Source organism: Cavia porcellus, unplaced genomic scaffold (assembly GCF_034190915.1).
Source record: "Cavia porcellus strain 051 isolate PalLab524CR breed Dunkin Hartley unplaced genomic scaffold, mCavPor4.1 scaffold_11, whole genome shotgun sequence".
Lineage (NCBI taxonomy): Eukaryota > Metazoa > Chordata > Mammalia > Rodentia > Caviidae > Cavia > Cavia porcellus.
The window spans coordinates 51,878,892-51,903,646 of NW_026947494.1; the positions used below are offsets into that span (position 1 = coordinate 51,878,892).

Here is a 24,755-nt window from a genome sequence, read left to right on the forward strand (position 1 = left end):
TGAAGTACTACTAATGATAAAAGTACATCTGGAGTCTGGGTATGATCTCTTCTTTGGACTCTTTCTTTGATAATGCATCTGTCATATATATTATAAAGTACTTAATAATAACATTCATTTAATAAGTTTAAAATCCAAAATTTATCTTCTCCACTACTTGTTGATGACATACCTTTACAGTTAGTTCTTGAGTTCATTTAAAAAATAAATGACTTTATAACTTTAAAAAAGTTGAGGGTTGATAGTTCTTCCCAAAATTGAGAAACATATTAGTAGAAGCATATTGAGAAACTAATTTAGTAGACTAACAACTATATTAGTATGTTAATTACTTAAAATCTAGGGTTTTTTAATTAATGACAGATCTTAAGATTACTTACATTAATTAATGACGGCCCTGTAGAGCACTCTAAAGTTTGCCCTGATGAATATTTTGACTTGGTTGTAAATAGTGCAGTTTGTTACAGAAAACTATCCCTTGTCTGTTATTAAATTTACAATCATTTTAGTCTAATAACTGGTATTGTTAGCAATATCATACATACTTCATGATTACAGGTTTTATAGGCTTATAATCTGGTAAATTACTAAATTGTCTAGTAACAATTACTATATAAAAATGTATAGGGAGCTTATTGGGATTGTGTTAATACAAGATTAATAGATGGACAATTGCCATTGCACCAATATTGAATCTTCCAATATTATAATATACTTTTGTGTTTATTTAAAATTGATTTAATTTCTCCCAGTAATGTATTATGATTTGTAATATGAAGGCTTTGATGTTGTTTGTTTAGGTTTTTTAAGTATTTTATATTTGTGGTATAACTAAATAAATGGAATTGTGGAACAGCATTTCCTAATTATTTATTTTCATAAAGAACTGATTTTTATATAAACAGTATATTTTAAAATAATACCAAATCTTTACCTCAGTCATTACAGTATTTCTATATACCCTATGGTTATCTTCCTACATGCAATCATATTCCCTTCAAATAGTTACAGTCCTAGTTTTATATTATGCTGTTCGTCTTATTTTATTTTCTTTCTGAAACTTTTGCAATGTATAGTACAGCGTTCAATAAACATGTTTAAAGTTGACATCCTTACTTTTATCTTTATCTCTGCGAGAAAAACTTCAGTTTCTTTTAATCAAAATATCATATTGTTTCTATTTTTTAAATTAATAGACCATTTTAAAGCAAGTTTAAATTTATAGTAAAATTGAATAGAATATACAAAGTTGCTGTATATAGACATTCTTTGACTTATGAAAGTTCAGTGTTTAATTTTTTGTCTTTGTAGCAATGAAAAAGCCATATGTATTTGTAGAAAAATTAGTTTGAATATTGGTGTTTTTTCCTGACTAACTGATACTTGGACTCTATATCCTCTAGTGATTCTGTGCTGTGGCAGTACTGGGGACCTGGCCTAGAGCCACAATTTCCCAAACAAGTATACAGTGAAGGTTTAAAATAAATGAGACAAGTGGTATGATATTAGGGCTCCAGAAAGATCAAAACCCTTTGCAGAGTTCAAGAATTTGAGGACTAAGACAGAAGATGCTTCTAGGCAACTGTATTTATTATTTTTTTCAAATATGGCAGACCTTGGGAGTGTTTCAAGGACTTTGCAAGTAACAAATTATGTTAACAAGGAAAAGTATCTTAGGAGAAGATCTTTATGCTGTTTTTCAATAAGGGGTGAAGTGGCTGATGGCTGCAGTCTTCATTTAGTTAATTGGAAGTGGAGCCAGCTGTCCTCAGCCTTTATCATATCTTGCTCTGGCCATGCAACAGCCCTGCATGTGTGTTCAATTTCCAGTTGCAATGGCTCCCAGCAGTGGCAATAAGCCAAGCTACCAAAAGCACTGCAACCACAGTGCAAGCAGCCAACATATTGCGTTAATCAGCTAGGGTATTTGTTGGTTTAAGTGTAATAAATGCAATTTTAATTTATGATATTCAGCTTATACTGATTTATCAGGATGTAATTCCATTGCAAATTAAAGTGCATATGTATTCTCTGGTTCCACACACATAGTCATCCCAACTATTCTAATCCATAGTTCAATCTTGGTGCTATACAACCTTCAGGTTTAGACAAACATATACTGATGATTATTTATCATTATTGTTTAATGCAGAATAAGTTCACTGTCTTCAAATTCTCCTGTGCTCCACTTACTTTTTTCTGCCTCCTTCCTAATCCCTAACAACCACTGAGCCTTGTTGTTTACATAGTTTTGCCTTTTTCTTTTTGCTGTTTACATGGTTTTGCCACAAAGTACGTAGCTTTCTCAAATTAACTCCTGATTGGTTTCTAACTCAATAAAGTAGTGTAGTGTATATTTGTAATTCCTTCATGTTTCGCATGATTTTAATAATTAATTTCTTTTTAGGTGATTCTTTTATTAAGATATCATACCTAATGCACTCATCAAGTTATTCTTCACTTTTTTATAGTGCTTTATTATATTTCTAATGTTTTGTTGTGACTTAGAATTTCCTTGTGCTTTCATTGCCCACCTGTTCTTGCATGTTATCTACCTTATCTGTTAAGAACCTTTAATATATTAATCATTATTGTTTTAAATTTTAATTCCAACATTACTCCCATATATATAGGTCTGGTTTTGATGGCTGCTATAATGGTTCAAACTATGGTTTTACTTGTAAAATGACTTGTGAAAGGGTTTTGGCCCAGACAGGACATTGTAGCCGGTGAAGCCTTAGAGGTGGAACCAAGGAGCTCCTATCTCCCCCACCCCTAGGAATTTACCTGTGACTCCATCTCCCCGCCCCCTAGGAATTTACCTATGGCACCAAACCAAGACCAATGGCTACCTGTGCATCCTTGATGCCCCTTAGGTTCCACCCCAAACCAAGGCTACTTACATACTCCCCACGCCACATGTCTTCCAGAGAGAAAGCCAGACTCCAGAGGTCGGGGGTTTTGGTTTTCTCTCTCCATGTTCTCAGAATAAAGGCCTCTTTTGTTTTATACTTCTCATCTTTTGGATATAATCTTATTTGGTGCCGTTACTTGATCAGTAGGTGATTGACTCCTGGGACACACCCATTTGAGTCCCCAGCCGATTCACGAATGGATTACATCCTGGAGTAATTCTTTGCTTTTCTTTCCCAGGACCTGCTTGACTTGTCACCATCCGCTCCCACACAGCACCGGCCTGATTAATCTCAGATGAGCAAACTTGGGAGCATTCTTGGTGTTGGGCTCAGCCCCAGGTGAGTTTTCTCCCCTTTCGCGTGGGTTTGTGACACTCTCACATCCTTAAGACAGCCCAGGGCAGAGTCTTTCTGGGCAAACTGTGTCCACACTCGAAAATCTCTCATGTCCTTTGGGTTTGGATACCTCAAGGCAGAGTTTTCTGGACCGCCAACACTGTAAGACCCTCAAGTCCCTCAGAGCTTCACGCTCTCATGGGCAGAGCCGTTACTGACCCCACATAGGCTCCACTCATAAATCTCTCAGTGACTACTGGAATTATGAGTTTTTGGAACCCTAGCTGCTGTTTGGTGCCACGGGATGAGTGACTGCTCACCCTGGGGACCACAGCTCGTTTCTTGCCTGAATTAGTCATGGGGAATGTTTTTTCTAATTCCCAAAAGACGCCTCTACAATGCCTAATTGCCAATCTATGTACTCTTAAGATTAAAAGCACCATAAAAACTAAATGATTAACTTTTTCCTGCTAGAAGGTTTGGCCGACCTACCCACTTTTTGGCAGCCCTTGGCCCAGAGAGGGGACATCTGACCCCTGTATTCTCAAAAACCTGTATGATTTCTGTCAGTCTAGTGACAAGTTAACAGAGATCCCTTATGTACAGGCTTTCCTTGTTCTGAGAACATGCCCGTCTCTCATTAAATCTTGTACCCCCACCCAGGTACTTTTAGCTAACTGCTGGGCCACAAACTCTCCCCTCCTGTCCTCATGATCCACTTGATGAAGTACCCCCGGTTATTTATTGGCTGCCACCCACCTACCCCCAAAATCATTCCTTGTCGTTATCTCCTGCCATGTGACTGTCTTCCCCTCCCTTGACCCCTAGGGCTCTAATACCTCTGTGTCACAGTTATCTCCCACTGTGATTGTTTTCCCCTTCCTCTCTCAGAGCCCATAACTCTCCCAGTGGCTCCAATCCCTCTGTTAGTGCTTCCTCGAAGTCTCTGACTTCTTATTCTCCTGAAAATTCTCTATCCCTTCAGCATTCTCACCTCCAGCCCACCATACTAGGTCTCGGTCAGTGTTTCCTTCCAGCAAGCAGTGTGATTGTTCCAGCTTGTGCCGGGAATGGTTGCCATGTTGTGGCCCTCCACCATGTGACAGGGCACCACCATCTTGGGATCTCACAGTCAATGGCTGCCTCCTTGTGGCTTCTCTTGTGATCAGCAACAGCCACCCTGTTGTGGACCTCATGACTGTTCATTGTGCTGTGGACAGCAATTTCATCGCTACAAGGCACACAGTGAGATGCCATCTGCCAGTGTTTCCTCATCCCAGGGTAACTGACAGCTGCTTTGTAGCTGATCTACAGATAATTGCTCACACGCATTTACTGGGTGGATGGCTGCCCAATGGCCATCTACTCTGAAATCTTCTCCTCAATATCTGCTACCACTTTGGGAGCAAGCTGGCCCCGAGGGACTTGTTAATATACATATGCCTTTCTCCTTTTCTGACTTATCTCAGGTTACCCATAAATTAGGTAGCTTCTCTGTTGACCCACAGAATTATATCAGGCAATTTGAATTTATAACTAATTGTTATGATTTACGTTTTAAGGATGTTTATGTGATTCTAAATACCACACTCAGCTCACAAGAGTGAAATCAGCTGTGGCAGGCAGCTCGAGAAGAAGCTGATCAGAGACATAAGTCGAACACCACTGATAATGACCCTGGGCCTGCAGCTGTGCCAGAACAAGATCCTAACTGGAACTATCAAAAGAGTGAAGGTTCGACAAAATTACATAAAATGATTGGGTGTCTGATTGTGGGCCTTAATAAGATTGCTCACAAACATACTAACTATAAGAAACTTTTAGAACAAGTCCAGGAAGCTAATGAAAACCCAGCTGTGTTCCTAAATCGGCTTTGGGAATCTTGATTAAGTTTACTAATGTGAACCCAGACTCTCATGAAAGGATAATTGTTGTTAACTCTTATTTTATTTCCCAGTCTGCTCCTGATATTTGTGCAAAATTACAAGAGGTTGAACAAGGCCTTCAAACTCTGCAAGGGGATCTACTCAAATTAACTTTCCATGTCTTCAACAACAGAGAAAAAATTCTAAAAGAGGAAAAGCAAGCTCAAAAATTAAAGTTTGCTAAATATCAGTCTGATCTCTTAGCAGTGGCACTCGGGGCTGCCAGGACAAGAAATCCAAAACAAGGTGTGGCTGCCCGAGGCCCATCTGGACTGTGCTTTAAATGCAGCAAACAAGGACACTGGGCAAAAGATTGCCCCAACCCTGGCATCCCTCCAGGACCATGTCCATACTGCAACCTTAAGGGCCATTGGAAGAGTGATTGTCCTAGCCGCCAGTGAGCGGGTAAGCCATCCTCTAATCCCTTGCCCTCATAGGAGACTCCGTCAATGCCTGATTCATCACTGACTGGCCTCCTTGGACTTGCTGCAGAAGATTGATGGGGCTCAGGGCTCACAGCCCCCACTCTGGTAACCTTGTCAGAGCCCCGAGTCTCACTGGAGGTCTCAGATAAGATAATATCTCTGCTTGTGGATATGAGGGCGACTTATAGTGTACTTCCTGAATGTTCAGAACATTGTAGTAAGTCCTTGATTTCTGTTGTGGGTGTTGAAGGCCAGCCTACTCAACCTTTGCAAACTGGGTCTATCCCATGTTGATTCCAGACTCTTTTCTTTACCCATAGCTTCCTAGTAATCCCAACATGTCCCACACCCCTTTTAGGTAGAGATCTTCTTCAAAAGCTTAATTTTTCCTTTACTTTCTCTCTCCCCACAGCCCTAATCCTCCAAACAGCCCCACAATGTGTCGCAAAGCCATTCCCTCCCCTTCCTCCTTCTCTAGTTGACCCCATAGTTTGGGTCACATCCAATCCCACTCTGGCTACATATGCCACACCTGTTTTAATCTGTCTCAGGGATCCCTCAAATTTTCCCTGTGTTCTCCAATACCCTATAGCTCCCCAACATTTAAGGGGACTTAAACCCATAATTAACACCTTTGGACAACGGTTTTCTTAAACCTTCCCATTCACCCCACAGTACTCCCATTCTCCCGGTACTCAACCTGATGGGCCCTATCACCTAGTACAGGACCTTAGGGTAATTAACAGTGCTGTTACCCCAACACCCAGTCGTGCCAAATCCCTATACCCTGCTCTCTCATATCCCTCCCTCCACCACTCACTTTACAGTTATAGATATTAAAGATGCCTTCTTTACTATCCCCTACACCTTGATTGCCAGAACCTCTTTGCATTTACATGGATTGACCCAGACACTCTCAGGTCTCAACAAATTACTTGGACAGTGCTCCACCAAGGGTTCAGAGATAGTCCCCACTTCTTTAGTCAAGCTCTCACTACTGACCTCACAGAACTTGATCTCAAACCTAGTGTTCTTCTTTAATACATAGACGACCTTCTATTATGTTCTCCATCCCATATGTTAACCATACACCATTCAGCCAAGCTTCTTAATGTCCTTGCTAGTCGTGGATACAGGGTCTCTCCTGCTAAAGCCCAGATAGCCTCCCCAAAAGTCAAATACCTAGGTCTCACTCTCACCCCCACCACTCATTCCATTACCTCAGATCATAAGGCAATTCTTTGTGATCTCCAGGTGCCCACAACTAAACATCAGGTTACATCTTTCCTAGGTTTAGCTATTGCTTTCGTCTCTGGATTCCTAACTTTGCAGCCCTAGTCCAACCCCTCTACAAGGCCACTAAGGGTCCCTTATCAGAACCCCTGAACCCTACTAGGCACATACATGCCTCCTTTCATAGATTAAAAGAGGCTCTCCTAAAAGCTCCAGCTCTTACCCTTACTGATCCCACCCAACCTTTCATCTTGTACACTACTTGTCAGGGCCACAATGCTATAGGTGTACTAGGGCACAAAAAATGATCTTTTGAAGCAGTAGCTTACTTGTCAAAACAGTTAGATCACACAGTAAAAGGATGGACTCCTTGTCTCCGATATAATTAATACAGGCCTCTCATGATTTATCAATTGCAGCATAATTTTTTTCTACTTTATACTAATTTCTACAGAGGTCTATGGTCTGATAGCATACTGTAATTCTTGGTCTTTCTAGTTCTGGGGACAGCAGTTTGATCTATGACCACACTTCTCTTACTGACCTCAAAGAATTGGTGAATTTTAGTTAGTTCAGCTTTTTAACTAATTAGTGTAAATGGTAATTTCAAAGCTTCCTACATATCAAAGTAGAACAAACAATGAGCTCAAAATTTTAAAAAATTTGTTTCTAATTTTCATTTTTAGTTACTGAGCATTTTAATCATGAATCGGTGCTAATCATTTTCAATTTTTTTCACTCTATTGAAATGATCATACAATTTTTCTCCTTTCATGTTAATGTTAATTCCATTACTACATTTTAAAAAGTTAAACCTACCTCAGATCTCAGAATAAAGTCTATTTGGTCAAAACGCAGGTTATTCATACAATTTTCCTTCAGTGTCCACAAGGGATTGGTTTAAGGAATTCCATCAAATACTAATTCCATTAGTGTTCATGACCCTTGTAAAAATGGTGCAACATTTACATTGAATATATGTACATCATCCTGTATACTTTAAATCATTTCTGTATTAATTATAACAGTTAACACTTTGAAATCTATATAAGTGGATGTTATATTGTTTAGGGAACAATGAGAAGAACAACAGCCTATACACATTCAATATAGAAGTATTTTCTCCCAGATAATTCCTGTCTGAATCTACAGCTGCAATATCACAGAATTTAGAAGACTAACTGAATATTTGATTTTCTGTACTAAAATATTTCAAAAGAACATTGCATATGACATTTTATTTTTATTTATTTTATTTTATATATTTTTCCCCCTACCATCCACCTCATCTTTTTGTCTTTGTCTCTTCTTTGGTCTCTAAGTCTCCCTCTCCAGCCTCCTCCATGTTTATGACATTTTAATGAAGAACATTAGTTTAAACTTTTTTGTAATGACCTTCTCAGGCAATGATATTAGCTTGTTAGACTCACAAACAAACTGGGGCATGATCTACTTTCTTTTTTTGTTGTGTAAATATATGCATAATATGGACATTGTTTTTTCTGTAAGTTTGTTTTTGAGACATTAATAAAATACTTGAGTTTTTTAATACATTTATTTACATTGCTGTTTCTTTTTGTGTCAGTTTTGAGTAAATTGCAGTTTTCAATAATTTCTTCACCACGAAATGAAATAAAAAAAATTATTGAAAACTGCAATTTACTCAAAACTGACACAAAAAGAAACAGCAATGTAAATAAATGTATTTTAAAAAACTCAAGTATTTTATTAATGGCTGAAAAACAAACTTCATTTCATGGTTAAATTTGAATTCATAGAAATTTTCATAATAATGTGTTATCAACTTTTTATGCCTGAAGGATCTTTGGTGATATGTCATTCTACATGTTTGATATTGGTAAATTGTATTTTCTTTCCTATTTTTATGATTGGGTGATACCTTTAGTAATTTGAGTCATCACTGGAGTTCCTTAATTTTCAATTCTTATCCATTTTCTGTATATCTGTTTTCTATTTCTATCCATTTTGTTTTCTATTCCTATTCAGTTTCTTTGTTGTGAATGTTTGCACCTATTTACTGTTTCTACTTATTTCAAGTTTACTTTGCTTTCATCTTTGTTGTTTACAATGCTGGCCATCGATTTTAGAGAATTTTCTCTAATACAAACATTTAGACTTTTATGCTTCTCTCCAGCCACTGTTTTAGCTACATCTCTCATAACTTTATCTACAGTCTTTGATCACTTTTATTTTGGAAAGTAAAAGAGTTTATGGAAAGAGGGATAACTTCTGTCTGACAGAGACAGAAGGGGTACTGAATTGGTGGCTCCTCTTTGATTATTTATAAATCTATTATTTAATTTTATTGTAATTATTACTCACTTTGTTAATAAAGTAGTCAGTATCTTTAATTTAATTTTCTCTGATCAGAAATTGACTTCTGAATAATTAGCATTCTATTTAACCATACTGATACTTGTAGTATACCCATTGTTTTTAGATGGTTTTTCATTGCTGTTACAAAAATATCCCAGGCCTATGACTTAAAACAAGAGAGGTTTAATTGGCATGTTGCATTTCAGAAATTTCAGTTATGTTTGTTTGGCTCCTAGGGAGAAGCTTTATGGTGAAAGATGTGGTAGGGGAAATCTTATTTCATTGCGGCCTGGAAAGACAGCACAGGGAGAGAGCACAAGCAAGACTTGTAGGTACAGGACCTCACTGAGTCACACCTCCAACTTGGCCCTATATTGTAGCAGCACATTTAGCTTTGAACAGAAATGTATTAATCTGCTGATGAGTATATTGCCTCTATAATCCAGTCATCTCTCCAGGAGTCAAGTTGGTGAGATGAACTGGCATATACAGCATATAGTTTTCAACTCTGTTTTAATTGTAATTTTTCTAATGCTTATAATTTTATATTTAATTTGGTTATAATTTTACTACTGCCTATGATCAAACCCAGTATATAGTTATAAAACAAATTATTACCTCCATTTAATGAGCAATAAAACTAAGAATCTAACTGACCAAATGTGACTTGAGATCACAATACAGTCCCACTGATACTCTGTTCAGATTTTTATTCTGCCTCCTATTGATTCTAATATGAAACATCAAATCACAATCTGTGTCCTTGCTTCATATAATATAAGGTACCAGCGTTTTTGTTCTTCATACAAAATTTCATTATCTGTTAAGCTAGCTCATCCTTGCTAGTAATACAGAGTAGTATACAAATCCCTGTTTTCCTGCTGTTGATCTGAAGACTGTCCTCTTTTTTAATACACATAAACTCTTTAGTATTCAGCCAAACATATGTAACTCAGGAAATTCCAGATACTGTTTTCAGTCCAGTTTCAGGCAGCCAGGTAAAAACTATTATCAGAAGGAAAATAATGGTATGGTATACTATCATTTAATGTCCATGAGAAGCTACTTCAAAAATAACAGAATTAATCTGAGGACAGATATGAGTCCAGTGGTTCTGTGTATACTGAGTTTATCATCCTCAGGTCATAATGTGGAATCATGCTGAAAAGGCCCTCTAACAAGATTGATTCTGAAGAAATGAGCCTTTTACTCATGGTCTATTTAACTGGTCTGTCATTTTTCTAATTATAGAAAACCATGACTTTTTGACATATTAGAAAAATAATAATACCCAAAAAAATCAATGAATAGCCCAGGAAGTTCAGAGATAAATATGGTCTATGGCCACAAGAATTGGAGAATTACTTACTGATCTAGAGCCTAATTTGTATTCCGGTGATGTATGTTCTTCTAACAGTATAAAATCTGGCTGTAGTGTTATTGAAGTTTGTAATTCTGAGTTAGTTATGGAGCTGCATGCCTGTAATCCCTGTCACATGGGAGACTATACCAGGAAAACAGCAATATCTAGGTCAGTCTGGATAATTTAGCAACACTCTGTCCCAAAGTAAAAGAAAAAGGGCTGTGTACATAGCTCAGTGAAAAAGCTCTTATTTAGCAGATGCAAGTCCCTGGATTCTCCTTGATGCTATAATTACAACTAGAAAAACAACAGAAAGTTTCAATTTTACATTGTTTTGTCTATGTATATCTTTTCTATACGTTGTAAGAAGAACAGAGCCTAAATTCATAGTGCTTCTTGTACTATGATCCAGAATTAGTTGAGTGCCTGGCACACATTACAGATTAAAATATTTTTGAAAGGGTGTATCAAGTAATTATCTTATCTGATAGCTAGTTATATGAGAGAATACATTTTCCAATAGAAATCCTTATGTTTTTTAAAAAGGAAGGCTATGCTGCCCAGAGACTGAATTTCTGAAAAGAATAATCCTGATCAAGGGGGAAAATACATTTAGAATACTCACGATTATAGAGATACTAGGGTATGCTAATAATATAAGGGAATTGAGGAGAGATAGCTGTCAAGGGAGTCATTTGATGAGCTTAGATTTTAAAATATTTACCCTTCTGGGTGAAAGTCTTGCCCAGTGAAAACAATAGTACTCTGAAGAAGGATATTGAAGAGGATTTCATAAAATGTTAAGATAAACCCTGTTCCTAGAAAGACAGAACCAACATAGTCAAAATGGTTATATAGACTCAAATTGTTATATAGACTTAACACAATCCCAATCAAAATACTAACATTTCTTACTGAAGAAAGTAATCCTAAAATCCACGTGGAACCAGAAGAGACCTAGAATAACAAAAGCAATTCTGGGCAACAAAGACAAGGCAAGGACAGCACAATACCAACCTCAAGTTATACTACAAAGCTATAGTGATAAAAAAAACAGTGTGATATTCACAAAAAAAAATCTTTGGATCAATGGAATAAAAGAAAGACACAGGAACAATTCCTGGTACATTCTGTTATTCTGTTTTTGATGGGTCAAATCTCTTCTCTGGGAGACAGATGACCTCTTTAACAAATGGTGCTGGGAAAACCAAAATTTCAAGAGCCAAAGTTAAACCTAGGCCTGAAATAAATCAAAGATCTCGACATTAGAACAGAAACATTTAATTTGGTGGAAGACAAAATAGGTAAAACTTTTGAAGACACTGTAGTAGGCAAAAACTTTCTGAACAAAACCTCAGTTACACAAGAAATAATATGAAGACTGGAAAATGGATCATATCAAATTAAAAAGCTTTTAAACAGGAAAGGAAACCCCTAACAGAATGAAGACATAACCTATAGAACAGGAAAACAATTTTGCTAGATATCCCTCAGACAAAGGACTTATATGAAGGATATATAAAAATTTAAATAATTATACTCAAAACCATTTAAAGAACCAATTAAAAATGGACATCTGAAGTAGATACTTCCTGGAAGAAACACAAAGGCCAAAGATTACACATAAAAATATTCAATATTGCTGACCACATAGGAAATGCAAATAAGAACAACACTGAAATTTCATCTCTCTCCTGATAGAATGGCTACTATCAAAAAATCAACCATTAACTAATGTTGGCGAGGGTATGAGGAGAAAGAAACTCTTCTTCATTGTTGGGTAGGGCAGTAAACTGGTATAACCAGTATGGAAATCAGTATAAAGAGTCCTCAAAAAACTAAAAGTAGGAATTCCATGTTACCAAGTTATTATCCTTCTAGGTATCTTTCCAAAAGAGTAAAAGATATCATACCACAGTAATGCACACATAACCATGTTTTTAGAAACACAATTCATAATACCTAAATCTTTGAAAAAGTCTATATACCCATCAACATGTAAATGGGTAAAGAAAATGTAGTATTTATATACAATGAGACAGTACTCTGCCATTAAAAAGGACAAACTTGAGTCATGTATGGGAAAATGGATGTACCTTAGGACCTTAATATTAAGTGGCATGAATATATGAAAGATAATAGGAAAAATGAGAAAGAAAACCAAATGTATTGTAATCCAAAGTGGACAGTGTATCTAGACGTGTACCTTGACTCAATACAATTGTTTTGCACATTTTATTTGTTCTTTGGCCTATAAGTCTGGTTTAAATCTCTACATATAATTATTTTTTATAAGGCATTATAAAACAAATGAATCCAATTGTAGAAAAAAAAAGAAAGGATGAAGAAGGAGGGGAAGGGAATTGAAATATGTTATGTACATACACCAAACCTCTATAGCAAATGTACATATTATGTATTGCAGACATCTATTAATAAAAGTAAAAAAAAATAATCTTCCAGTTTTAGAGATATAAGTATAGGAAAAACTAACAAAGATAAAGGATGTGATTATTAGGGATTAGTGTCAGAATTGCTGTGGTAGATTGGGCAGATTGTTGTAAATGTGATAAAATGAACTAGCATTAAGACTAAAAATATAGATTCATATAGATATAAGACTTGGAAAGCACTAAATGTTAAAGACCTTTACACAAAAAGACCCAAAATAACATATAAATTAAAATTATCACATGTTTTCATTCTAAAAGCAATATTTTTGCTTTTAAATTTTTAAATTTTAACTTTTCAAACTTATTTTAAAACATTTTTTAAAAATTCCTCTGGTACTATCACATTGTTAATGCTTTAAATAAGTAATTAAATTTATAATCTCGAATTTTTCACTTCAGCTGGAAAAGAGAAAACAATATTATATTCTCAAACCAGGAATAAAATCAGTATAAAAATGAAACCTCCAAAGGGCCCATATATCTTGCTGTTTCTTATTTTTACCCTTTTTCTCTATTCATTTGATAATTTTTAATTTAGTTTATTATAAATATAGTAGATCATATTTATTGTAAGCACTGGAGCATAACATCTAGCCTTTTTAATTTTTTTTTAAAGAGGGTAAAACTAAACGTAACAAAACAGAAGAAAGCAGATCAGAAAAGAACACTGTAAGTGACACAGATTTCAAACCAAGACAACAGGAGAACTTCAGTGGCTACCATAATGTCTCTTGTTTTCTTCTAAATAGTTGTCTATATATTTACACACAACAAATTCATACAAAACAAAATAGTATAAAACTGATCAAAACCAAATAATGAAGGCATTACAGGCCTTTAAACCATACAATAGGAAAATCAACAATGGCTACTGTAATGTCCCTTGTTTTCTTCAAAATAGTTTTCCTTATCTTCATGAATGTTGAAATTAGCCAATAAAAAACAGACTAAAACCACTCTGAAGAATAGAAGCATTACTGGATCTGACAGCATGATGATATAGAAGCCTATATCATCATAGTTTGGGGCTCTTTGCTATTGTTTTTCTTCAAAGTAGCTGTTCATTTCATCACACATAATATAATTGATTCTCGTAAACTGTTTAGGAGAAGTTCTAGGCATGCATAATCCTCTACATGTATACCTATTCACTCTGCATTAGAGAGAAAAACAAAACAAAACAAAACAAAACAAAACAGATTGCTACAAAAATAAGAAACAAAAAAGAAAAATAAATAACAATAGCAAAGAGCCCAAAACAATGATAACAGTGGCTTTCAAAACAAGGTAGTAGGAACAGAACTGAGGTTGGTATTTTACATAGTGATCTGCAAGAGTTCCTCAGATCACCAGACACAAACATGCAAAATTGTTCCAATCCTATGAATGTTAACTGCTTTGTTCTACAAACTTACAGAATTTGTAGCACAATCATCTTAGCTATCCTGTGTGTTTGTACAAATTTAGATATTTTTTCCCTTTCTTTTTCTTTTGCCTCCTTTTCTCTGAGGTATTATTTTTTCCCCTTTGAGCAGATTCTTACCCTTTAACTGTATTTATTGAGGATTTTGTATCTTATGTACTCTTACCCAATTCTTACACTAGGAATACAATACGATATTTACACATATGAATTTGATTTATTTCACTTATGAGTATGGTCTCAAGTTGCATCCACTTAGTTATAAAAATTTTCATATGATCATTCTTTATAGCTCCAATGCCTAAAAATCCCACATAAAAATACCACATCTTGACTGGAACAGCTAGATGAGTCTGGGCGCCTGCATCCATCTTCCTGTGTGCTTAGAGGACTGTGGAGTTCTAGGCAAGCAGGTGAGTGCCACCAGTTCCAGAGGCCTGGCATCCTGGGGTAAGTGCCCATGCACTTTTCCCTGAGCCCAGCTTGTTTGAGACCCTCGTACCTTCAGGGTGCACTGGAACAGTTATGCTGGTCTGGGGTGCCTGCATCCACCTACTGGTTCCCAGCTGTGCTTGGAGGACTATGGAGTTCTAAGCAAGCAGGTGAACACCACCACTTCAAGAGGCCCTGCGGCCTGGGGGAACTGGGTGCCAGAGTCCCAGGAGCTAAGGCCATAGAAGTAGATTTCCAATGACCTTGAGGAAGCTTTCGAATAACACTTGAAACACTTGAAACACAGAAATATAGGAAAATGACAAAACGGAAGACCAAATTAAAATCTCAAACCTCCAGCCCATCCCATGAAACCTTAGGAGCAATGTATATAGAAGAAAATATATGCCATAGACCTCAAATATCAGACATAATAGCAACTGAAATAAACAAGCAACTCCAGGAAGTTTTAAAGTAATCCAAACTAGAAATAATCTCCCAGGTAAAAGAATAAATGATAAAAGAACTGAAAGAGATGCTGAATATATCTAAAGAAAACACAGGTAAAAAATTGGAAGAACTGGGGCTGGAGATATAGCTCAGGGGCATAAGCGCCCGCCTTGCAAGCAGGCAGTCGTGAGTTCAATCCCTGGTACTGATAAAAATAAAAAAGACAAAAAAAAAATGAAATTGGAAGAACTAAACAAAAAGATAGAATCCCTAGATGAACAATATAAGAAACAAACAGAATACATAAAGCAGATGCACAAAGATATACATGAAATCAAAAATTCCACTGAAAGCTGTAAAAGCCACCTCAATGAAAGTGAACATAGAGTTTCAGAACTTGAAGACAAGATTGCAGCTAGTGAACAAGAAAGGAAAGATCTTTTAAAAATAACAAAGAATCAGGTAATAACAATTCAACAACTGCAAGATGATGCAAAGAAAAACAACATAAGATTGATAGGGATTAATGAAAAAGAAGGGGATGACATAAAGGACATTAAGAGGATATTTAGAGCAGTAGTAGCTGAAAATTTTCCAAGCATGAGATTGGAAACCGACATCAGGTTCAGTGAAGCCTATAGAACTCCAAATAGTCATAACCAAAGAAAACTACACCCAGACATATAATAATCACCATCCCAGAAATCCAACACAAGAATAGATTATTAAAAGCTGTCAGAGGGAAAAGACAGATCACTTTATAAAGGAAAACCTATCAGAATCACAGCAGATTTATCAGCAGAAACAATAAAGTCAAGAAGAGCAAGGAGTGAAGTATTCAAGATCCTAAAGGAAAATGATTTCCAACCTAGACTGATGTACCCTGAAAAACTATCCTTCATAAATCGATGGTGAAATAAGATGCTTCCATGACAAAGAACAGCTGAAGAACTTCATGATCACCAACCCAACCCTGCAAAAAATATTGAAAGACAGTTTAGATACACTTAGGAAAAAACCACTAAGCAAAGCAGATAATTAAACAGAACAGAAAGATAAAGATATAACAGCAGAAAGTTAAGATTTCAACAATAAACCAACATATAACAGTTATAACCATTAATGTAAATGGTCTCAATGCACCAATTGAAAGAAACAACTGGCAGAATGGATCAAGAAAAAAAAATCCAACCATACACTGTCTACAAGAAACCTATCTAACCCAGAAGGATACTCACAGACTGAAAGTCAAAGGATGGAAAACAATACTTCACACAACAGGAACCCCCCCTCCCCAAATGCAGGAGTAGCCATTCTATTTGCAGACAATGTGAATTTTAAACCAATAATGATCAGAAGAGACAAAAAAGGTCACTACATACGTACTCGTTAGAGGAAAACGTCAAGAGGAAGAGTTAACTATTTTAAATATACATACACCAAATTCCAAGAGCACCCAGTTATATAAAACAAGTATTAACAGAAATGAAAAATCAAATTATCAGTAACACAAATGTAACAGGAGATCTTAACACACCATTGACACCAAGGGACAGATCAACCAGACAGAAAATCAGCAAAGAAATAACAGAACTGAATCATACCTGTGAACAAATAGACTTGATAGACATATACAGAGTGTTGCATCCAACAACATCAGAATACACATTCTTCTCAGAAGTACATGGGTCATTCTCTAAAATAGACCATATATTAGCTCACAAAACATATTTGAATACATGAAAAAGAGTTGAAATTATCCCTTGCATGTTATTGGATCATAGTGCTTTGAAATTAGAAATTAATGATAAAAGATACTGAAAAATCCCACAAACACATGGAAACTGAATAACACACTCTTGAGTAATCAGTGGGTCACAGGGGAAATTAAAGAAGAAATTAAACAATACCTATAGGCAAATGAAAATACCAATACAACTTACCGGAATCTGTGGGATGCAATGAAAGCCGTCCTGAGAGGAAAATTTATTGCACTGAGTTCCCACATCAGAAAAACAGAATGAATACAAATAAATAAACTGATGCTACACATCAAACAGCTAGAAAAAGAAGAGCAAGTCAAGCCCAAAGCCAAAAGAAGAGAGGAAATTATAAAAATCAGAGCAGAAATCAATGCAATAGCAGAAAATTTATTGCACTGAGTTCTCACATCAGAAAAACAGAATGAATACAAATAAATAAACTGATGCTACACATCAAACAGCTAGAAAAAGAAGAGCAAGTCAAGCCCAAAGCCAAAAGAAGAGAGGGAATTATAAAAATCAGAGCAGAAATCAATACAAAAACAATCCAAAGAATCAATGAATCAAAGAGTTGGTTCTTTGAAAGAAGAAATAAAATGATAATCCCCTAGCCAACCTTATTAAAAAAGGGGAAGAAAAATCTCAAATTCATGCAACAAGAAATGAAAAAGGTGAAATCACTACAGACTCTATAGAAATACAGAACATCATTAACACTTATTTCAAAAACCTCTATTCTCAAAGGTTTGATAACACAAAAGAAATAGACAGATTCCTAGAAACATATGAAGTACCAAAGCTAGGTCAAGAGGATGCAAAACTGCTGAATAACCCAATTTCTATTAATGAAACTGAAAATATAATTAAGTCCTTACCTACAAATAATAGCCCAGGCCAGACAGATTCACTGCAATATTCTACAAGAAATGCAAAGAAGACCTAATGCCAACACTCCTCAAACTCTTCAATGAAAGGGAAGCAATCCTTTCTAAGTCATTCCTGGAAGCAAATATTACTCTAGTACCAAAACCTGTGAAAGACCTGACTAAAAAAGAGAACTGCAGACCAATCTCCCTAATGAACACAGATGCAAAAATCCTCAATAAAATTTTGGCAAATAGGATGCAGCAAATCATCAAGAAGATTATACACCATGACTAAGTTGGATTCATCCCAGGCATGCAGGTATGGTTTAACAAACGTAAATCAATGAATGTAATCCATCATATCAATAAAGCCAAAAGTAAGAATCCCAAGATCATTTCTACAGATGCAGAAAAATCTTTTGATAAGGTCCAACATTCATTCGTGATAAGAACTTTACAGAAAATTGGAATAGATGGTCTTTACTTCAATACAACAAAGGCCATCTACAACAAACCAACAGCCAGTATCATACTAAATGGCCAAATATTGAAGGCCTTTGCTTTAAAAGCAGACACAAGACAAGGATTTCCTTTATCACCACTCCTGTTTAATACAGTACTGGAAATACTAGCCAGAACAATTAGACAAGAGAGAAATAAAAGGGATGAAGTTAGGAAAAGACGTTAAATTATTGTTTGCAGATGACACAACGTGCTCCATAGAAGACCCCCTAAACACCATTGAAAGACTCTTAGATATAATAAATGAATTCAGTAATGTAGCTGGATACAAAATCAATACTCAAAAATCAATAGCATTCTCACAACAAAGTCACAGAGAGAGAAATAAGAGAAGCCACACCCTTCACACTAGCAACCAAAAAAATGAAATATTTAGGAATTACTCTTAAAAAGAAGTGAAATACCTATACAGAGAAAATTATAATACACTGAAAAAAGAAATTGAAGATGATCTCAGAAAATGGAAAGACATCCCTTGCTCAAAGATAGGAAGAATAAATATAGTAAAAATGGCCATTCTCACAAAACTCATACAACTTCAATGCAATCCCAATAAAAAATACCATTAACATACCTCATAGATCTAGAGAAATCACTCCTAAAATTCATCTGGAGCAAGAAGAGACCTAGAATAGCAAAGACAGTTCTAAACAACAAAGGCAAGGCAGGAGGCATCACAATCCCTGACTTGAAGTTATACTACAAAGCAACTGTAGTAAAATCAACATGGTACTGGAATCAAAACAGAGCCAAAGATCAGTGGAATAGATTAGAAGATACAACCACAACTACAAACACACTCAACCATCTTAACTTTGATAAAGGAGCCAAACAGGCTCACTGGAAGAATGACAGTCTCTTTAATAAATGGTGCTGGAAAAATTGGCTCTCCATGTGCTGAAAACTAAAACTAGACCCATGCCTATCGCCATGTACTAAATTAAAATCTAAATGGATCAAAGATCTGAATATTAAAACAGAAGCACTAAATCTATAGGAAGACAAATTAGGTAGAAACCTTGAAGACATAGGATTTGGTAGAGAATTCATGAACAGGACTCAAACTGCATGGGCAATACTTCCCAGAATCAATAACTGGGACCAACTCTTATTAAAAAGTTTCTGCACGTCAAAAGAAATCTCCAGCATAGTGAAAAGAAAACCCACAAACTGGGAAAAAAATCTTAGTGAACTCTCCCTCAGACAAATGACTTCTGTCTAAAACATATAAAGAATTTTTAAAAATTGGACCCCCAAAATTCAAAGATCCAGTCCAAAAATGGGCATCTGAGATGAATGCACACTTCTCAGATGAAGAAATACAAATGAAAAATAAATACATGAAAAATTTTTCATCATCATTAGTCATTAGAGAAATGCAAATTAAAACCACAGTGAGATTCCATCTCACTCCTGAAAGAATGGCCAGGATCAAGAAAACCAACAACAACAAATGCTGGAGAGGCTGTGGGGAAAAAGGAACTCTTCTGCACTGTTGGTGGGAGTGTAGACTGGTGCAACCATTGTGAAGGTTAGTCTGGAGATTTCTCAAAAAGCTGGGATTGGAAGTCCCGTTTGTTCCAGCTATTCCACTTCTAGGCATATTCCCAGAAGAACTGAAAGCATCATACCACAGTGATATATGTGCACCTATGATTATAGCATCACAATTTGTAATCACCAGATCTTAGAAACAACCCAAGTGTCCATCAACTGAGGAATGGATAAAAAAAGTTGTGGTATTTTAATACAGTGGAGTACTACTCAGCTATAAAGAAGGATCATATTGAGACATTTATAAATAAATGGACACAGCTTGATAGCTTGATACCATACTCATAGTGAAATAAATCAAACTCACATGTATGAATACCAAATAGTTTCCCTATTGTAAGAAATGATTCAAATATGTAAAAGTATGTGGTAATCATGATTCCCCATTATGTGGCTTTGAAGCCTTATTAAGTTTTCACTCATTAATTGGAATGGCTTTATTCTGGATTGTTTGATATTATTGCCTGTGATGAAATGAACAGCTATTTTGAAGAAAACAAGACATCATAATAGCTAATGGTGATTTAATATCATCTTTTTTGATGTCACACCAAACTGTTGCTCTTCTGTCTCCATTGGTTTTATCATGTTGTATCTTACTGGATTTTATTATATGTGATAGTATAAACAAAAATTTTTATAGACCAAGAGATAATATAGAAACCATTGTTCATTTTTCGTTAGCTGGTTCTAAATACCCTGTAATAATTTCATCCTCTTGAATGGTTTCACACTGTCTTGATATGTTTGATGCTATAATATACGAAGTTGTATTCAAATATTTCAAGGAAAGAGACACTATGGTAACTACTATTAAGTCGGGTAGTCTTGTGGTGAAGTACTAGGTTGCTGAAATTGTCATGTTTTGACCTGTATTGTTATGTTGTTATGTCCTCTTTTATCTCAATCTCCTCCTTTAAAAAAAACTATTTATTTATTTTCTAGTTAAGGGAAAAATTCAAAAAAATTAGCAGGATATATTATAGTAACTTTTTTGATTTCCTATTAACTTGATTTGAAGCCATATATTATTCCCACTATCTTGTTTTGACTGATTATACTTTGTTCCGTTCTGTTTGATAGTATCAAGTTTGAGGGTATAGGCAACTACTTTGAAGGCAATAATATTCACTATGATGCCCATTCTGGTTTGACTATTATCTTCTTTTGAAGTCCCGTAATATTTCCAATGTTTAGGTTTTATTGGCTTTGTTCTGTACTGTTTTGTTCAATTTTATTATACACAATGATGTAGGCAATTCTTTTTAAGGAAGCAAGAGGCATTATGCTAACCATTGTTGATAACCTTGTATTCTGTTTTTACATCATGTGCTATGTATATCCTTTGTTTTGACTGACGCTTTGTTTTGTCCTATTTGGTTTTATTTTCTTCCAAAAAAAAGTAATAAGAACTATGTGAGTAATAAAACCCAAAATGTGTAAATTTTGTTGTAAAAAAGAGGAAAAAAATGCTCTAAAGGATACAACTGCAAGTGTGTTTAGGTGTGTTAAAATAGATGAGCATATTATTAAGTTTTTGTTGGATCATTGAACACAATTGTTTGCAGGCTCACTGTTTGAATGTCCACTTTCTATGCTTTAATCCTTTAAGTTAAACAACTATTTCTAATATGACAATAATTAATCTATTAACTAGTGATTTCTTAACTTTTTTTAAATTCTGTATTACTTGTACCCTTATACTGTTTTTGGTTATTTTTTTCCCCTTTAAATAAAAAAAAAATACCACAACTTTTTTTATCCATTCCTCAATTGATCGGCCTGAAGATCAATGGAATATATTAGAAGATACAACTACAACTACAAACACATTCATCCACTTCATCTTTGATAAAGGGGCCAAACAGGTTCACTGGAAGAACAACAGTCAATAAATGGTGCTGAAAAATGGGCTCTCCATATGCTGAAAACTGAAACTAGACCTATACCTATCACTATGTACTAAACTAAAGTCAAAATGGATCAAAGATATAAATATTAAAACAAAGTTTTTTGCATTTATATTCAAACAAATGATAACATGTTCTGACCTGTTATTTGCAAAAAAAAAATATCATCCTACATAAACAAGTAACTTTGTCTAGGTTGTATATTTCTTTGGTTTTGCAGAAAAGGCAGTTTTCAAAGATAACTGAAAGGTAAGTCTTTAATGAAGCATTTAAGTTGGACTTCAGTGCACATTATCAAATTCATTCCACTGCAAAAGAAACGTCATCACTTTTATTGGTGATTTTACATGCATATTGATTTTGCTTTTTTTTACCTACAATTTCTTATTTGCCAGTGTTTTACAAGCTTCTTATTTTCAAAACTGTAATGAAATTTAAAAAGAAGGGAAATGTTTGCTTAACTAAGGGTTTACCATTAATAAATATGTGTAAAGTGAATAAGTATAAAAGGATAAACTACCATGAAAGAATCTTTGATGGTCTCTTCTTATTTGCTTTTAATCTGTTTTGGAGTAGAAATAATGCAAATTATTTTTATTAAAAATCTAATCATAATAAAGAAAATAAGGAAGCACATTTAGTCAGCAATTTCAATTCTCAACTTTAGAAGTTCATAGCCTTGGACTCATTGAACAATACACTTACAGGTAAAATAGTTTTAAAATTGAAATTCTGTTACATGAGAGATTCCAAATGTTCCAATAACAAATAATTTAAAAACTGGTGAAATCACCTCAAAAGCTTTCTTCTTTAGAAACTTTTTAAATGTCACTTTTATCCAAAGTTATTTAGGATTAGAAATACTGAACTTAGTTGAAACGTTAATTCCATAATGAAAGTTCTGTGAACCACATTCGGGTGACACAAAAGAAATCCAAAAGTGACAAAATGTGTTTAACAGTTGCTTTCCACTTAAAACTTGACTTAGATTTTTGAAGATAAAACTACAGTGAAAAGTTAAGATTACAAAGAATAGCTTATTTGAGGAGTATTGCTGTAGCATCATTTTCACTTCAAGGAGGGAAATAATACAAATAATGTATAATAAGAAAATTGTTTACAATTTTAAATTGATTTCTCCTTGTTTCCACACAGCAAATATTACTGGATCTTAAGAAAAATCATTGCAAAAAATGATAAATATATTTAAGGAAATATACTCTAGAAACATCCTCATTAAGGTTCCCAAATAAATAGATAAAAATTTATCATCCTTGTAATTTCAAGTGATTTTAGATTTTCAGTAAAGATGATTTATTTGACAAAATAAATAAATAAATAATTTGCTTTAAAATAGGACAGATCAAAGGACTATGATAAAACAATGAAATGAGGCAGAAATAAATTTCTAATTTTGAAATAGCTTTTTGTTATTAATATTGGTGTGTAGGTGCTTTAATTACTTTATTATGATTCACATACAAAAAATTGAATAAATATTAGAACATACTACCAGATGTATTTGATGATAGACAAATACCCATGAGATCATCATAATTCATTTCATAGCTCTATCCATCATATCAATATCACTTATTATGTTCAAAAATAATAAATGATAATTGTAAAAATTGTAAAAAAACCAATGTAAAGAAGATCATTTTTATATCACATATAATTCCATTCTTTAGAGATAATAGTTAATATCTGAAAATTTTTATAAGGGATAGTTTGTATAGTTAGTACCACACTTTACATGTATATGCACATAATTCTATAGTTTTGTAATATTTTGTGAACATATATGTTCATAATATTATTAATTTCTCATTGGTATGTTTATATTGCCCCAATCATACTCAGATATATAAATGAGTTATGTAAAGATATTTGAATAACAACAAATTTCACACGATCCCCAGGTTCTTAGTGCATTTTATTCTAAAGTAAAAATGACTTGCTTTCTTTAACACAAAGGTAACCAAAGATCAGAATTAAAGTGCAAAGCAGTTATTGTGTCCCTCTAAACTGTAGAAACAAGTCATTAAGTTTAACACACTGTGAAATATAATGTGAGTAAAATTTATATCTCTTATTAATTTTGAATTGTTGGTTGCCTTTTATTATGCACTTTCCTTAATCTTAGATTAAATCAAGAAACAAGTATTTATTTAATGAGAATTAATTTAATGAAATAATAAATCAATATGAACAACATAATATTTGCAGGAGTTAGTTAAGTGATTCAAAGTCAGTTTAAAAATACACCCAATTGATACATACACACAATTAACATTTGCTTTTATTCTCCAATGATGCGGAAATTAAAATGAGAATATATTTTGATCTTTCTCAGAGAAAGATTACACTCTTCTGTAAGATGGTAGAATAAATGTATCTTTCATGTGACTCTGAGTGTGAAGAATTAGAACTGTGGGGAGAATCCATATTGCAAGAACATAAAGGGAGGAAAAAGCTCTAGGAATCAAGAAAGAAGTAATGGGAAAACTTAAAAACAGCATAGAGAACCAGGAAAGCAATTTTTTAAAAGTGAAGTAATCTGTAATGCCAATGCCAGATCCCTGTGGCAAGGTTTACCCAAATCTGCAAGCACCAGGTAAGCCTGGAGAGTGCTGAGAGTGCCCCAGTGATAACAACTGAGCAACCCTAGACACAGAAGAAACCAAAGGTTATTGAACGTTATAAATTCAGCATGGGGATTTAGGCTGAAAGTGACTAGTATTCCTACTTTATAGAAGGTTAGGTTTGAAGAAAAAAAAAAAAATCCCCTCCATTTTTGTTACAACCTGAACTTCTAGATCCAGAATTCATCTTAAGACAGGTTTTA

The 24,755-nt window shown here is 34.6% G+C and overlaps 1 pseudogene; it reads left to right on the forward strand.

Annotated features, from left to right (window-relative positions):
* The first annotated feature begins 4,445 nt into the window (after positions 1-4,445).
* Positions 4,446-24,755, forward strand: part of LOC100721382 (14-3-3 protein zeta/delta-like) — a 112,930-nt pseudogene continuing 92,620 nt past the window's right edge.